The following is a 17,552-nucleotide window of genomic DNA, read 5'->3' on the forward strand; positions in this document are numbered from 1 at the left end:
GGAATTTCTGACAAAGAGATGGCCCAGTAACCCTAAAAACCTTGACCCAGTTTTGCTGCCTTATTTTAGAGTTCGGGATGAACTTTCTTTGCTTGATGGCTGTGTGCTATGAGGTACACACCGGTTACTTGTGCCAGAAGGATTACAGTCAAAACTCATACACCTGGCACACGATACTCATCAAGGAATTGTCAGAACCAAACAACGACTACGGGATCTGTATTGGTGGCCAGGGATGGACTCTCAAACTGAAGCACTCATAAAATCCTGTGTCACTTGCCAAATGCATGATAAGACAGCAGTGACACGTAACCCTCCATTACAGCCTGTTCCTCTTCCTGAATCTGCATGGGAAAAAGTGGCGATTGACATTGTAGGACCCTTTGATATTGCTCCAATTGGCTGTCGTTATGCCATCACTTTAATAGACTATTTCAGCAAATGGCCTGAGGTAGCGTTTACATCGCAAATTTCTTCTGCTACAGTAATTAAGTTCCTCTCTTCAGTTTTTAGCCAGGAAGGTAACCCCAAAGAACTGGTTTCAGATAATGGTAGTCAATTTACTTCCCTGGAGTTTGAAACTTTTCTAGCAGAGAGGAACATTTTACACAGGAGGTCATCCCTATATTACCCTCAAGCCAATGGGGAAATCGAACAGTTTAACAGAAGTTTGAAAGAGAGTTTGCAAACAGCTAAACTGGAAGGGTGATTGTGGATACCCTTCACTACTGATTTCTTGCAAGCATACCGGGCTACACGACATGCCACAACGCAAAGATCACCCGCAGAGTTACTGCATGGGAAACAGCTGAATACTAAACTGAACATTGCTGGATTGTTAAAGGCATGACCTCATGCCCCAAACAAGGATGATGTGAGAAAGACAGTTGAACAGAACCAAGCAAAGTCTAAGGCTTTCACAGACAAACGGCGGGGTGCTAAGGAACCAAAGTTTGAGTGTGGTTCCTTTGTTAGAATACGAAAACCTGGAATCTTACGCAAAGGGGACCATAAATTCACAGCTCCTCTTAAAATCATAGAGAAGAAGGGACCTTACACCTATCGACTTTCTGATGGGCGGGTATGGAATGCTTCTTATCTTGCACCTGCCTATGCACCAACAGGAGATTATGCCAACACCCAGTCTGCATTGGATGACTTCACCGTAGAGCCAACACAACAAGACATTGCACTGGAACCGGGGCTTGAGAGATGGCCTGTCAGATCCAGATGACCACCTGCCTGGACGAGAGACTATGTTATGTATCAGAGGGGTAGCCGTGTTAGTCTGAATCTGTAAAAAGCAACAGAGGGTCCTGTTCATCTGAAGAAGTGAGGTTCTTACCCACGAAAGCTTATGCTCCCAATACTTCTGTTAGTCTTAAAGGTGCCACAGGACCCTCTATGTTATGTAGTATCTACAGTGTTTTCAGTGTAATATTCCTGCCAACAGTATAGTGTCTTGTTTCATATTTGTTCCTGTGGTTAGAACAACAATGTTTATTTTAATTTGGAAAGTTTCTTAAGAGAGGAGGGAATGTGGTGTTTAGATGCTGCATGTGATTATTAGAACTGGGAGCACTGGCTGTTGGGAGTCTGAAAGGACAGGAAACAGGAAGGAAGGGGAGGAGTTGAGGAGGCTGGGAGCGTTACAGAGTGTGCAGCTACAGCTTGGTAAAGAGATTTCCACTGTAAATAAAGTTCTGTTGAAGTTTGTTAATACCTTGCCTGGTGGATACAACATGAGCGAATACTTTTAGAGGTTTCATTTGGTGTAATTACTTTAGCACAGCTCAGGAAATCTTTTTAAAGAACAGTAGGAGCTGAAAATTGACTAAACCCTTATACTCCCAATTCCAATAGATTTGTGAAAGTGTATTAGGTAATGTATAGTGTCTCTCATGTGGCTCAGAGGAGGCATACCTGACTAGTATAAAACATGTAGCACCCATAATATGAAACAGGGGAACTCCTCTGCCTGTATTTTTACACTGATTTTATAAATGGATATGGGCTGGTACCTTCATTTCTTCTGATACGATAAAAGCAGAGGTCCATCAGTATTGTTTAAATAAGTCTCTATCCTTCATTCTTTATCAATTGGAGATAAGAAGCTGGAAAAGAGGGGGGGAAGAAGACTCAGTGAAATCTCAGATTGCAAAGCTTTACATTTCTTATGAACATGAAACCAGTTTTAAACTCCTGTTCTATGAGCTTGCTGTTACAACTTACACTGTTGTTTAGGTTTGATCTTTGACTGATCATAGCATGAACTGTAAGTGGTAAGTGATTATCAATTTTATGGTAAGCTTTGAGAAAGATGACTGGATCTTTTGTGGTTAGCTATCTTGTGGATGTATACTCTAGGACAGGGGTTCTCAAACTGGGGGTCGGGACCCCTCAGGGGGTTGTGAGGTCATTACATGGGGGGGTCGCAAGTGGTCAACCTCCACCCAAACCCTGCTTGTCTCTAGCATTTATAATGGTGTTAAATATATTAAAAAGGGTGTTTAATTTATTAGGGGGTTCGCACTCAGAGGCTTGTGATGTGAAAGGGGTCTCCAGTAAAAAAGTTTGAGACCCACTGCTCTAGGCAGTTTCACTAACTTTTCCCTTCCTTCCATTTTACTATCCTGTGCAAGACTTTGCTGATTGACTTATCATAAGTAGTGACACTTAACCTGTGTACTTGTCCTATAAAAATAATACTGTTAATATTTGTTAGCAATTAAGGTGTTATGTAATTATACCTGAATGGAACATGGATTTCTGTTTATACAATGGGATGACTGGAGTATACTCAGTGTGCAAACTGTAGCTGCATACCTTCCTTTTTCAAGTTTGTGTGCTTGTTGCTAGAGAATGTGTGTGGAACTTCTATCAAGTTCTGTTTTTTACATATTTCTCTCTTTTTGAGGGGGGGGGGAGTTGGAAGGACATAAAACCCACTCATCTCCTGCCCTGACAAAATGACTCTCAGATACATGACATTTTATGTATGCCTGTAGCTGATTTTGCATAATTCAAGTAACACGTGAATATTGCAGCTCTCATTTTAAATTGTGTGAGAATTCAAGGCATACAGGTTTAAGTGAGGACAAAATATTCTTCTTAATATTCAAGCTGGGAGAACTACTTGTCGATAACGAAAATTTATTTGCCACATATATGTGATGCTTTTTAAAAATAAACTTGCCGTGCCCCCTCCCTCCCCTGGCTCATCCACAGTCTGCCCCTGACTTGCCTTCTGTGTTGGGTCTGGGAGAGGGACCCATGCAGAGCTCTTTTGCTGGCTGGAGCATCCCTCCTAACACAGGTGGATTTGACAGGGGTTGATTGTGTCCCATTATGCCACAGGTGTGATGTAAAGGGTAAAGCTGGTCAGGAATTTTCTGACTTCATTTATGCTCCCCTTCCCCCCCCCCCAAAAAAATGCAGATTTGTCTAACCTGAAATGTTTTGTGGAAATGTTTCGTTTTCAACAAACCTTTGCCAAAACAGAGGCAGGATTGTGACAAAACCTGCCTTGTTTCCTGCCAGCTCACTTGGTGGCCTGCTGGGCTTCCAGGTTCCATGGCTCAGGAGCAGCCCTGCCATGCACACTCTCCCAGAGCTGGCAATTGGTATTACTTGTAATGCTACTGTATCAATTCGAAGATAAGTTATTGGAAATGGTGAGCAATTTAAAAGAAAGACTGTTTGAAAGAATTGCCTTCCTTGAAAGGAAAACTAAAAGACTGGAGGCTCTCCTGAAGTGCAGGAAAACAAAAGCAAAATAGAATGCTAATATATGTAAGGGAAGAACTCAGTACATTGCTGTGTGAACACTGAGTGGCCAATAAAGCTAGTCAAAAGAGCTTTATTTGAAAAGGGCAATAAAGCTGACAAGATTTTGGCTTATCTGCTTAAAGGAGAGCTCATAAGAAATATATTTGTCAAATTAAAACCAAAGAGGGTATGAAGCAAAATCTAAGAATTATTAAATGAGCTTTTTGGGATTTCTAGGCTAATTTACATACCCCACAATATGTAAATATCTCAGAACAGATACAACATTATTTAGAAAAAACAAAACTACCTGTCTTCTCATCAGAAGATACAATTAGGTAAAGGGATATCCTGAGCTAAAACTGAAATTGAAAGTGTTGTAAACAGCCTAACTTTAGGAAAAATCTGGGGACAGATGGCTATATTGCTACATTTTAAAAAACTTTCCAGCAATAAAAGTCCCTTTATTGAGTAAGAGCTATTGAAAACTACAGGAGAAAAGGGAGTTTCCCAGGACTAATGCATCATGCTACCACTACACATATAGGAGAAACACATAGTTGGGTATGAATCCCTGTTTTGATCAATTGCCCTTTTAAATACAGACATTGACATTTATGCCAAAACACTTGCAACAAAATTAGAGACTGAAATTAAGCCATTGATACATAAAGTCCAAACAGATTTTATTTATGGAAAGCAGTCTTCAGACAATCTGTGACATCTATTCAGCCCTGTCAAAGATAAAGGAACCTGCCTTATTACCTCATGATTTAGAGAAAGTATTTAACTAGATCAACCAATAAACTGTCTTGAGCAAAACAGATTTAGTTCCAAATTTAGGAAACAGATACCTTATATTTAATCTCAAGAGCTATCTTATTAAATTGCTCCCTTCCTAAAGAAATACTCCTGAAAGAGGGAACAGGATAAGTACAACGTCTTACCACTTCTGATTGACCTAGTAATAGAAGTGTTTGACAAAAAGTTGGAGCTAATGGGTGTATTACTTGGCCAATAATTTAGAGCACAGAACATAAAACAATGCCTTTTTCAGAGGCTCTACCTAATCGTTTACACAATCCTTTATCTTCAACAGCTGCAGTTTTACAGGAATTAGTTTTAGCCAGATACCGGTCTACAGAATGAATATTCAAAAGACAGAATTACAAACTATATTGATGAGCAAAAGAAGTTAGAGAACCTTATGTCAGGCTTTTTTAAGTATCTACAAAACTAAAATCTTTAAGTGTACATGTAACCGATTCAGTAGACTTGCTCTGTTAGACTTTTCTTCCCATCTTACAGAAACTTCAGGAGGAATTTAGAAAGTAGAAAAAAGTATGAAAGTTTGATAGCTATAGGAATAATGAAATGAGATCATATTCTGGAATCCTGTTATTTGAGGAAAACTCTGCATTAAGTCGTAGAAAGATTCTATAGACTCATGAGACATGCTGGAGAAACTGAAATACAGAAGGGAATTTACAACATATTGTTTGGTTGTAGACCAAAATAATAGGTTGTAGTGACAAAACCAGTAACTGATACTGAAAGTGGTGTTGAAAACAAAAGTATTGAGTTCTTCCCCTCGAAATATTATTTGGCATAGATAATACAGAAAAATACTAAATGCTCAATCATGAAAGCACTTTAGAATGCTTTTCTTGGCAGGGAAACCTATTGTAGTGAAGACATGGAAGTCACTGAGCCAGATCCCTGGTTATGATGGCTCAGGAGGTGGTGCAAATATGTCATAGAGCCCTCCTTTATACTCTCCTGATCATAGCCTGGCTGTGTGCCATGCTAGCCCTTTAAGTGTTAGTTTAGTTAGAACAGGTTCTGCTGGCTGCAAGGGAACCCCCGGTGCCCCGCAATGCACCATCCATGCCTTCTGATGGAGCAGCGTGGAGACAGTGATGTAGGAGCCACTATGTTGACTCTACAGCATCAGAGGCTCCCTTATGTTTAGGTGATCTTGCAGTAGCGAGATATGCTGACTTTGGGCCGCTCTGCACTGGCAGTATGGCAGAAGAGTGCAGAATAGGGCCACTAAGCCTGCCTGCTATAGTGATGAATAGAACGGTGTATGACATGCAATAGAAATGGACAACTAGGTTTATTTCAAAACAAAAGAATATGAAAGTTGTGTGGTCACTGTTCAAAAATTACACATTAGCCTTCAAGCTTGCAGGAGCTCTAGAGAAAAACTGACAATTTGAGCTGAAACTGGACTCAGTTTAACAAGTAGTGGTAGAGTCTGTGTGTGTTAGTAGAGAAAGGTGTAATTCTTTTGTATGCTCAAATTACCCCCATATTCTGTGCTGCACAGAGCTTCTGGTTGGGGCAGCTAAGGTGGGGGAGCTTTAGGGAGCCTGTTATGGCTTCCTGATCCTCAGTGCCACTCTGTGCCAATATCAGCCCAGTTTAGGTTAGGGAATCCTGGGGGCTGCTGTAACTCATGCCAACTGGCAACAGTACCCAGGGACCACACACCGGCATGGGATAGTCAGAACACAGCAACTCTAGCCATGCCCCTCCTGCCCCCAGCATGCCCCTCCTGCTGCAGCCAACTGGGGAGCAGGGTATAGCACCTGGGCACACCAGCTGAAAGTTTCAAAATACCAGGAGAATTTTTAGCTGAACAAATCTGGCTGCTTTTAGGCCCCTTTGAGCTGCCACAGTGACATAAATGGGCTGGGATGCAACCAGGATTTATTAATAGTATGTTTCCAATATGATGCATTGATATGCGTTCAGTAAAAAGCCCTGCAAATATTTGCATAAGGAAATTCGTCTATTGCTGAGAAGGGTTGGCAGGTTGGTACTCTGAACAGGATATTGTCCCTATCTGTGCTGGTTTTTCCTCTGAATCTTCACTTCTGTTTTCATTTTAGCTACATTCAGCCAAGTGTCTTCAAGTCTTATACGCACCCCATTGGACTGGGCTTCAGAGCTGAAGGTGCCCGGCTGCATGCGGTTAAGCTGAGTACAGCAAAGCTCTTTGGTTAAAAAAAAATCAAGCAATAATAGCCTTATGACTATCCTAAATGGTATTATTATGTGTATTATCCATGATAGACATGAATTTGAAAATTTCCACCAAAACCAAATTTGGTAAATTATTATCATAACAGCAGCAAAGCGGATCTGCTTACAACATAATATGTCTGTTTGGGACCAATGGGGGCTTCATTTGACCTTGATGGATTTGTAGAGTACAAGGAAATAACAAAGGGCCAGATTCTCTTGCTGGTGTAAATGGGCAAAACTCCACTTATGTCAATGGAGTTGTACCGATTTACACTGGTCAAGAGTGCTATCCATGGACTAGTGTAACCAGACTTGGTCTGAGGCCACTGGTACAGCATTTAGAGACTCAGTTCACTTTCAAAGTGATGTGTTAGACTAATAGACTTGATTGATCTGTAAGAGTTACTCTTGTGCTTACACTGAACATAAAATAACGCTATTGTGGTTTCAGATTACTTTCTCCCATATTCTGATCTGTATGTATGCTCTGTATGTGTGTGTGTATATGTTTACAAATATTTTATTTCCCTTCTGACACCCCTTCCTATGGACTTACCAGTCTGACAGGCTCATGTTTGTGGGGAGTTGAATCCTCACAGGTTTCTGTTTACGAGTTCACTGGACAAAATTGCTGCTGGAGCTGCACCAAGTCTTACTTATTTGCTGTGGGAGGGAGAGGAGCAACATCTGCTCGCGGCTGTGGTGGTGAAAATCAATTGCTGAAGGAGCCAAGTGAAGAACGGGGTCCAAAGCATGGCATGAGACTATCAGGCCAAACAGGCCCATATATATCATCACGTTATCTCTTTCATTAAAGATTCCACTTTTTTTACCCTTTCAACAGAAGCAAACATTGTCCCCCAGCAAGAACATATCAGCTCTTTAGCTGGGACGACTTTTGAGGTGGATGAGAGAGAGAGAGAGAGAGAAAAACGCTCCTTTCCATGTTTACCAACTGGCCCAGGGAACTAAAGAATGATCTGATCCTGCTGGTCATGAGACCAACTGATGAATGAGAGGGAAGAATAATAGGCATACATTTATGTCTTTATAACCACATGTTATAGTAATACCCTGTGAAAACTGCAATTAGCATTATTATTACTTATTTGTATTATGGTAGTGCCTAGAGGCCAGGGTTCCATCATGCTAGGCAGAGTACAAACATATAACGAAGAGCCAGTTCTTGCCCCCAAAGAGGGTATAATCTATGCAACTTTGTTCCCTACACTTGTATTCTGTCAACTAATCCATCTGCATCATGACACATTCCAATTCTCTAAGTAGCTTCAAATCCCCATTTTTTAAAACAACCCAAGAAAGGAACTTTTACTTGTTCCTTCCCCATGTATAATCCCAATCACCAACATGCAGATGCAAAATTACATTGGTATGGGAGTAGGATGGGCAATATTCAGTCCTGTATGTGTATAGATATGAATGCATAAAGTGATTTGATGGCATCAGAACTAGAAATGGGGGCTTTACACCACTGGAAGAGGAAGATTCCCTTCTAGCCCTGTAAGGTTCTGAGATACTGAATTCTAAGTCCTTGATGCTATTATCTCTAAGGGCTAGTCTACACTTACCGGGTAGTTCGACGGCTGCGGATCGAAGTTCCGAGTTCGATTTATCGCGTCTGGTGTGGACACGATAAATCGAACCAGGAAGTGATCCCCGTCGACTGCGGTACTCCAGCTAGACGAGAGGAGTACCGCGAAGTCGACGGGGGAGCCTGCCTGCCGCGTGTGGACCGCGTCTGAACCGCGGTAAGTTCGAAGTAAGGTATGTCGAATTCAGCTACGTTATTCACGTAGCTGAATTTGCGTACCTTACTTCGACTTGGGGGGTAAGTGTAGACCAAGCCTTAGTAGAGGTTTCTGACTAGTTAGAAATGTTAAACATTCATGGGTCACACTAAGCCTGTCATTTCAAGCCCCTTGTAATTGGCAATAATAGCAACTAGGGCCCTGATCCAGCATAGAACTTAAGTACATGTTCAACTTTAGCACTACACACCTGCTTAAAGTTAACATGTGCTTAAGTGCTTCATGGCTTGGGGTTCAGGCGGCCTTGCTTCACAGGCAGACAGTTATGAAAATTACCAATTTAAAAAAATGTCTTTAAGTCTTTTCTTAGAAATATGGAGAGATATGGTGGTACAATGTAGTAAAAATATTTTGTCAGTCCTCTTTTGGGATAACATTTATAACTCACTCATAGCTTTGCTGTTAATCAGTAATAGGAAAATAAAATGTTTGAAATAAGATACTTCTGAAATCTTATTTTGGATTTCTTTTGACTAACAATTAATAATCATATACCATCTTTTCATACAATACTACAAAACTTATTTAACCTCTTTCACTCCTTCTTTATCATCTCTACATTACTCTTTGATTTTGTTCATTTATTGCATTCCTTCTTCCTAAAGTACCAGTTTATCTCATGCTCATCTCTTTGTTCCATTTCCTTCCTTTTCTTTATTCTTTGATGAGCCCAGTCATTGTGCTGGGTATTGAACGATGCATACTGTAGAAGAAGACATGTCCCATGACTCCAGGAGCCTTCACTCTATTTCAACAGACAATGCAGTTCAGACACATGATTCACAAGATAATCAGAGAGTGGAAAGTTCAGTCTCAAAGCAGTTTGAGGCTCATGAATTTTAAAATGATCTTTGGAGGGCTATCATTACATGGTTTCACAAAAGTAGTACAAATCCCTCGAGCAGGGATTTGAACAGAGAGAGACATGGCTTGGTGCACCAGGAGGGAGTCAATTCTAATCAAATAATGCAGAATGGAAGACAGCATAAAAGTGCTAGTTATGGAGAGAGGGTTAGGGAGTGGTGCAGAGGAGGCTTGCGCTAAGCAGAGGAAATAAGCATCTAATTAGGGATTCATAAGCTGGAAGGAGCCATTGTGATCATGTAGTCTAACCTCCTGTACATCATAGGCCATGGAACTTCCCCAAGGTAATTCCTAGAGCATATCTTTTAGGAAAACATCCAATCTTGATCTAAAAATTGTCAGTGGAGGAGAATCCACCATGACCCCTGGTAAATTGTTCCAATGGTTAATTACTCTCACTGTTAAAAATGTATGCCTTATTACCAGTCTAAATTTGCTAGCGTCTACTTGCAGCCATTAGTTTATGTTATACCTTTATTTACTAGATCAGTGGTTCTCAAATTTTTTTTTTCGTGGACCACTTGAAAATTGCTGAGGGTCTCGGCGGACCACTTAGTGATCTTTCCAAATGTTGTTTGTACCATTAGCTAACTATTGTAAAGCGCTTTGGATAAAAGCACTATATAAAAAAACCCTTAATAATTAACATTTTTTGTTCTACAAATAAAAGCACACAACTCATATTTTAATATCAGTAGTCTTACCTTTCTAATGTGATGGATGTGCCCTCTCTCCCTCGCCGAGGCAGCCCCCAAGCTGGGACAGGGAAGGAGGGGTGTCTCTCCTTCTCTCCCACACCACAGCAGCCACAGAGCTGAGGCTGGGAAGGAGGGCCGTCTCTCCCTGGCAGCCGCAGTCCTGGAGCTGAGGAAAGTCGCCACTTTCTCTGGCCGCCGCAGCCCAGCACATCCCAAGTTTCCCCCACTCCCTCTTCTCATCCCAGTGCCACCTCCCACCTACTCCCTATTCCCCCCAAGGCCACCACCTCACCTTACATGTGCGTCTTCTCCAGGGCACCTAATTAGAGTGGGTGGCCCTTCATTCTCTCATGTGCGGCTGCCCAGGCACATACCTTAGAGGGAACTATCTGTGGACCACCTGAATGGAGCTGGTCCGTGGACCACAGTTTGAGAACCTCTGTGCTAGATTGAAGAGCACATTATTAAATATTTGTTCCCCCAGGATCTTCTGGGAGTGTTCCCAGTATTTCCCTTTTAAGCTTCCCAGACCTAACAAGGGCCATGCATGATGGCAATATTCCCTCTGCCTGAGGCGCGCTGGGTGTGGATCCCTCTGAGCCCTTTGATTCTGCTCCTTCAATAACTGTAAGGTTAGTAGGGCACTGTAAGGCAGTTCACTCATTTTGGGACTGAATACTTTGAAGTATTTCCAGCCATAGTTAAAACAGATATAACGCAGCTCTTAAACTATACTGCATGCTACCATGATGTCACTGGGCTAGTCTCCTCTTGTACATTTAACATATTTATTTATTTAGTAGAACTGCTGGGAGAAATTTGGACAGAACCATATTCCATTTTAAAATGTGCCTCCGTCAGAATCAAAAGCTGCATGAAATCAGTTTCACCCAAATTTTGTTTCAGAAGAAAACTGGAACAAAATTCTGACAATGTCTAAACATCCCATTTTGACATTTTCAGAACAAGATGGTTTTCGTTTTGAACCAACTTTTGATTTTGATTTTGTATTATATTATATACTATAATGCAAAATAAAAAAGTCAAATGTGAAATGAAACATTTTGATCGATCTGAAACAAAAAAAATTTCTGAATTTTCCTTACAAAGAATTTCTAATTTTTCAATTTTCCGTTTGATTCAGAGCAAAGCCAAATTTCCCAATCTCAAAATCATTTGTGAAATGGAACTTCCGCTCTCTGTAAAGCTCTATTATTTAAACTTGCAGTATCCAGTTATGGGATCCATGGGAGTTAGGCTCCTATCCGCATCTTTGGAATTATTGGAATCCCCTGGGCAGAGCAGGGCAGAGCCAGAAGTTCTGAAAGCTCTTTCCTGAGCTAGGGTTCCCAGGGCTTCCTGGAAGCAACCTAAATGTGGTGTGATTTTTGGTGTAAGTGACCATTATCACTAAGTCCCATTTGTCTGGGTGGCAAGAGAAACTGGAGTGCCTAAGGGGACTGTCTGTGACTCCATGGTAAGCTTAGTGTAGTGCTTTGAGGGTTCACATTTGTTTCTGGGTTAGTGAAATCTAATTATAGAACATACCACTAGTTTGGGGTGTCTGCCCTGCTTTTGATAGTCTGCCTTGAGGTTAGCACTCACAGTCATGATCCACTCCAGACAGTGTGACAAATACTCTACTTGTTGGAGAACCCTGGAATTTCATTGAGGCATGTAGTATATGCAGGTTCATAAAAAATATGAGAAAATATGCAGTTATTTTCTCTCATTTCCAAGATCTCTATAAGATGATTTAGAAAGCTGGGAGAGTTGACGTTACAAGGAAAAATTAAAATAGGCAACTATGTATAGTTTGGCTTTTCACTTTCAGCTGGGGTTCCACATGAGCTCTGCTGGCACGGACTACCCAGACCAGGCACCAAATCAACACGTTATCTGCTTCCCCTCAATTGGCTAGCCCTGCTCACTTTTGGGCCTGGACCACCTGATTTGAGGACTATCAGCAGAACAAAGCTTGTATGCAGCTTGAACCAGTGCCCCCCTACTCCAGGAAGACTTACTGTTGGAACGAGTCCACACTCAGGGAATAAAAATCTGGCCCTGGGACTCCTCATCAAGAATTAGTGGGAAGAGATGGGCTAGAAGAAAAGTCCTTAACATACCAGTTTGCTACATGATTTTGCAATACATCGGTATTCCCATTAGGTCTGACTATAAATATTGCTTCCCTGGGTCACTATAAGGTTTTTTCAAAGGATTAAAAAACCAAATCTATTAGTGGATGCAAGCACAAACTTTCTCTCAGGCCTTCAGCTAAGTATAAAAGAGGACAGATAAAATGGTGGCACAAATCCCATGACTATTTTATGAAAAAATGTCAAGGGAAATATTAAACTTTACATTGCAAATTCTCATGTTTAGTTATTTGGTGTGATCCAGTTGCCGTTAGTAACCTTTCGGGCAAAATTTTCAAATAGGCTTCAAAAATTGCAGCTGCATACTTTTATGGACAAATGTCATTTTGCAAGAGTAAATTAGGTTGGGAAATGCTGACAATTCAGTTGCTGAATAGCCACCAAAAAACAACCACCCCACAACAACTGGCTGGACTATAAATCTCAAAGGGAGCTTTGCTACACCAATTACTGGAATTACTTCATTCTCTTTTAGAGGTCAATCTGTATTCATCATTCACAAATAAGCATATTTTTGTTGTACATCAGCAGAAAACCAATATGCTTTTTGTTTGAAAGCAGCCATCATAGTAAGCCTTTAGTAATAACTGCTAGGTAGCATTTATTGATCTTGAGAAAGCATATGACTTGGTTCTGTGGGAGCTGGTGTTTGGAGTATTGAGATGATGGAGATGATAGACGAGCTCTATCGAGGCTCAACAGCTAAGGTGACAACAATACATAGAATTTCAGGGAGTTTTGAGGTGATGGTAGGATTGAAACAAGGCAGTGTGCTGAGGCCTCATCATTTTATCCTAGTTATGGGCTTAACTAGCAGGAAACCAAGCCGGTGGAGACAGGGAAAACTAATATATGCTGCTGTCAGCCAAAAGGGCCAAATGATCAAAGAGGAATTGGTATCAAAGTGGGCATCTGTGTTTGAAGACCCATGATTTGGAGTTAAACACAAATAAAACTGAAGTTATGCAAGTAGGGAAGGTGGAAGAAGAGCTGTTAATTGAAGTTGCAGGAGAGACGCTGAATCGGAAGACAATTTGTGTACTTAGGAAGTAACTTTAGTGCCATTGTTGAGAGAACTGGAGAACTGAAGAGATGAACCCAATGTACATGGGTAGCAGTGAAAGAAGTAGCAGGAGTACTGCGGGACCAACAATTAAGTAACAAACTAAAAGGGATAGTGGATGGTGCATGTGTGTCCCCCCCTGCCTGCTCTGTCATTTGGAAATGGTGGGTCTTACGAAAATGGAAGAAAAGATGCAGGAAGTAGAAAGTACTCTGAGGTGAATGGCAGGCAAGCAGAGGGTAGACAGAGCATTCATGGAAGAAATTAGGGGGGAAATGAACGTGGGACTCTCAGTGATGGATGGGCTGGACATGTGATGAGAACGGAAGAAGAACGATCAGCAAAGAAATCATGGGTGGAAGAGGACAGCAAGAAATGATATGGAAGACCGAGGATACAATGAAAAGACTCTGTCAAGAGAGGTTTGAAGAGGAAAGGGCTGGCACACGAAGACCTACAAACCTGTGCCATGGACCAGAAGGAATGGCAAAGAATCATGGACACCTCTGATTCCATGCAAGTGGGAAAAGGAGTCAAAAAAGTCTGTGGACTGGCACTCAAGAAACCCTAACCTCCTTGTCCCAAGCAGTGACAGGCATAGTGGACTGTAAATAGAGGCTAGTGCCCAGTGTCTACTTACCCATCCACAGACCATATCTATTGTAGGTGATGACCAGTAGCCTAGGTAACAGGGTTCAGCAACCTGGAATTTGGCATCATGCTGATCAATGAAAGCTAGATCATCTACAAACTGATTTTAGATGAGGTGTTTTCCCTTGCTCCTAGCTAGGCACTGGAATAGCAATACATGAAAATGCTTTTCTCTATCTTCAGCATTTCTTTGGGGTATGGCCTAGCCACACATTCATCACCTCCAGGGTTCCCAGAAACTATTTCATTCAGCACAGAGAGGCTTGCCTTGTGGGTAAGAGAGAAAGACAACATATCACATGACTGCTTCATGTGCTACAGTCTGTCTCTAGTTCCAGTACCTTTTCAAGGCCTTACTCTTTCCAGCATTCTTTAGGCAAGGGCCTAGCTATCTCAGAAACCACTTCACTCTTCAGGCCATGATAACACTGCCATCAGTGGGGATGTTTCCACTTGACACAGTTCACATTGAAACTTGGGAGCCCAGAATTGACTCAGTGGAAGGCTGTCTGCTACAGGAGACAAGGATGAACCTAATCTTGCTACTTTTAGAGCAAAATGTAAGATTCCTCACCTTCTTGTAGACCTTCCCTCAATAAAAGTTATCACAGGATAGTATAGTGAAATTTCTCTTGAATATAACAATAGCATATGGATATAAAAATGCCATTGACTGTCCATGGGATCTTTGATCCTAAATCCCTGTAGAAAGTAAGATTTAGGCTCCTACATCAGTTATCTATCATTGAGCACCTCAGTGCCTAAATACCTTTAAAAATTTGGGCCACAGCATCTTAGAAATACCTAGACAGATTTGTGAGTAAATCTCAATGAAGTAGTTTGAATATATGGTTTGATAGACACAAACTTGTATCCTTAGGTTTCAGTAGCTTCCCTAGTATAAAACATAAATAATTTATGTAGCTATAATCTTTCTTGTGTCTAACTTAACTTCAAGTCTTTATGACAACAAAGTTAGCAAAATTATGGCTTGCAGCATTAAAGTCAAGGGGAATTTTGTCATTGGCTGACTTATGTGGGATTATGATCAGGTCCCCAGTGAAGAAAGGCTACTACTGTAGCTTAGATTTTATTCTGGTAGTAATTTTAAGTGTTTCATTTTAACTTCATGATTAGAAAGCAGTTTAATAAAGACATTTTTCAAATGAATAGTTTGCTCGTGTCATATTTAGAAGGTTTTTTTGGCAGCACCCACCTATATTTACTATAGAGTTCATTTTGTTTTAAACGTTTTGACAATGCCACTATATGTGGTTACCAGTAAGTGCAGCATAGTGAAAAACAAAATATTTAAATATAATTTATTCCTTCACTTTTACTTGTAGAGTCCCCAGTTCAGGGATCCCTATTTTTATTTCATCCAAAAATAAGACAAATGTAGTAGAAAGATAATAATATAGAACAAGAGAGCGATGAATTGGCTACTGGTTTAGGGGGAACCAGAAATGAAAACCTGAAAGTGGCAAAGGGGAAATTTTAAATTGCAACAGTGAGTTCAAGCCAAAGGAATATTTTATCAAAGTCTGTAGTTGAGCTACCATCAATAATGTTGCTCAAAAATAGTTAAGATAAAATATTTAATAAATTGGTATACAAAATGACCCTCCATTGGACTAGATGATCTAGGAGGCCCTTTCTAACTGGAGACTCTGTAAATTTATGAAAACTTGATGAGACCATAAAACACCTGTGAAAGTGTGCATGGAGCGACTCTCCCCTACCCCTCTCCCACCATTTTTAGAGGCATTAGAAAATCACTACCTATTCAAAACCCAAATTCTTTATTTCAAAAATCAGTTAAGGTTGTTAAGTGACAATAATGTAGTTACCTACTATATTTACAAAACCCAAGCACTTGAAAACAAAGAAATGAATTAGTCCAGATATGATGACCACATAATAAGCAACCACATTCATATCAAATATAAAGAAAGGGCTTTTTGGTGTGGAATGCAGGCAAAAGAGTAATTTTACCACATCCTGGAATTTCCTTTTGAAAAGTAGTCCTAGATGGGTGAGAAGTCAATGATGGAAATATTCTCGATCTCTATGAGTGGTTTTCCCGCTCTGGCAGTTTCACTATTGCCATTTTCAAATAATGGCAATTTTTAAAGGTTTTTTTTTTTTAAATTCTGGACCTTGAATAATACTGCCTCTTGTACCAGCCAATATCAAAACCTACCATGACATAGTGTGATTTTGTTGGAAAGAGCAAAGGGCACAAGGAAACATTGGACTGTGATTTTAAGGTACTTTAATCGCTCTACTTACTCAATTTAAACAAACTTTGTTGCCAATGAAACTTTAAATCATATCCTAAATTTGAAAGCATGGGGATTTTACGTTTTCTTCATTTTGGGGTATGTTGTTTTTTTGGTTTTTGGATTTTTTTTTAAGTTATATGGGAGATCAAAATCAGCCTTATTATGGGATTATGATTGCAACTTTTACTTAGCTTTTACTAGCTATCACCAGTAAAACAACTGACACTATCAGAGCTGCGGGCTTCTAGAATTTGGCTTAAGGAAGATCTCTTATAATGCCCAATACTGCACCCACTAAAATCAATATAAAAAACTCCCATTACCATTGACATCAGTGACAGCAGGATTGGGCCCCAAACTGTCCACAACAAACAGTAAAAAATTTTGCTTAATGACACCCTCTTGTTTTCAGTTATACTGAACATATTAGTTTTTAACTTTTTTATAGATAGTTTGAAGGAGGAGTAACAGGCTTTTTTTGAGATAGAAATTGACAGAAACTTTAGTCTAAAATTAAAATTTTAAAATGGCTAATATTTTTATGACCTGTAAATGAAAACTAGTTTGAAGAATTTTCTCCAAATCTGTACATAAATGTTTTCCTTTGCCTTAAGAGTATATGTGACCACCTTCAGGTCAAATCGATTTTCCAAGCCAAAGTTATAGCAGAAATTGATTGCAACCTTAACTATAGAGAGGCTGCTGCATCTCCATAATACTTAGCACCCGGACTTAAGTTGATGTGACCACAGTAGGTCTGTCCTGGTTGAAAGAACCATAAGCTTGTACTTCTCTCTCATTATAGGCTTACAAGTGGACAGATAATGTGTTACTTAATGTTTTAGCATACAGCCTTCATTGGAGGCTTACAAGCTATTATATACTCAGATTTTTCAGATTTCCATTCACTGTGGTTAAGCTCTTTTTTTAAGATGAGTTGAGTCACTACTGTGAGTGATTCTCCATACTGAACCAGTTAAGAAAATCAAAACATGTACGAGTATTATTTGTCATGTTCTTACTTTAGTACAAATTATCTATTTGTGGTTTGTTATGGATATTTTACATAACTAGCTTCCAGGTACCTGGAAATGTCTTCTACTAAAAACATGTAAACCTATGTGGTCAACAGACTGCCACTTTATTTTAACTAAGCCTTTGGATCTTGGAAACAATAAATACTACTTACTAATACCTATATA

General features: G+C 40.2%; 1 protein-coding gene across 1 annotated transcript in view; it reads left to right on the forward strand.

The window, feature by feature from the left end:
* Window positions 1–17,552, forward strand: part of IL15 (interleukin 15) — a 72,722-nt gene that overhangs the window by 43,529 nt on the left and 11,641 nt on the right. The window lies entirely within an intron of this gene.

Source organism: Emys orbicularis, chromosome 5 (assembly GCF_028017835.1).
Source record: "Emys orbicularis isolate rEmyOrb1 chromosome 5, rEmyOrb1.hap1, whole genome shotgun sequence".
Classification (NCBI taxonomy): Eukaryota; Metazoa; Chordata; order Testudines; family Emydidae; genus Emys; species Emys orbicularis.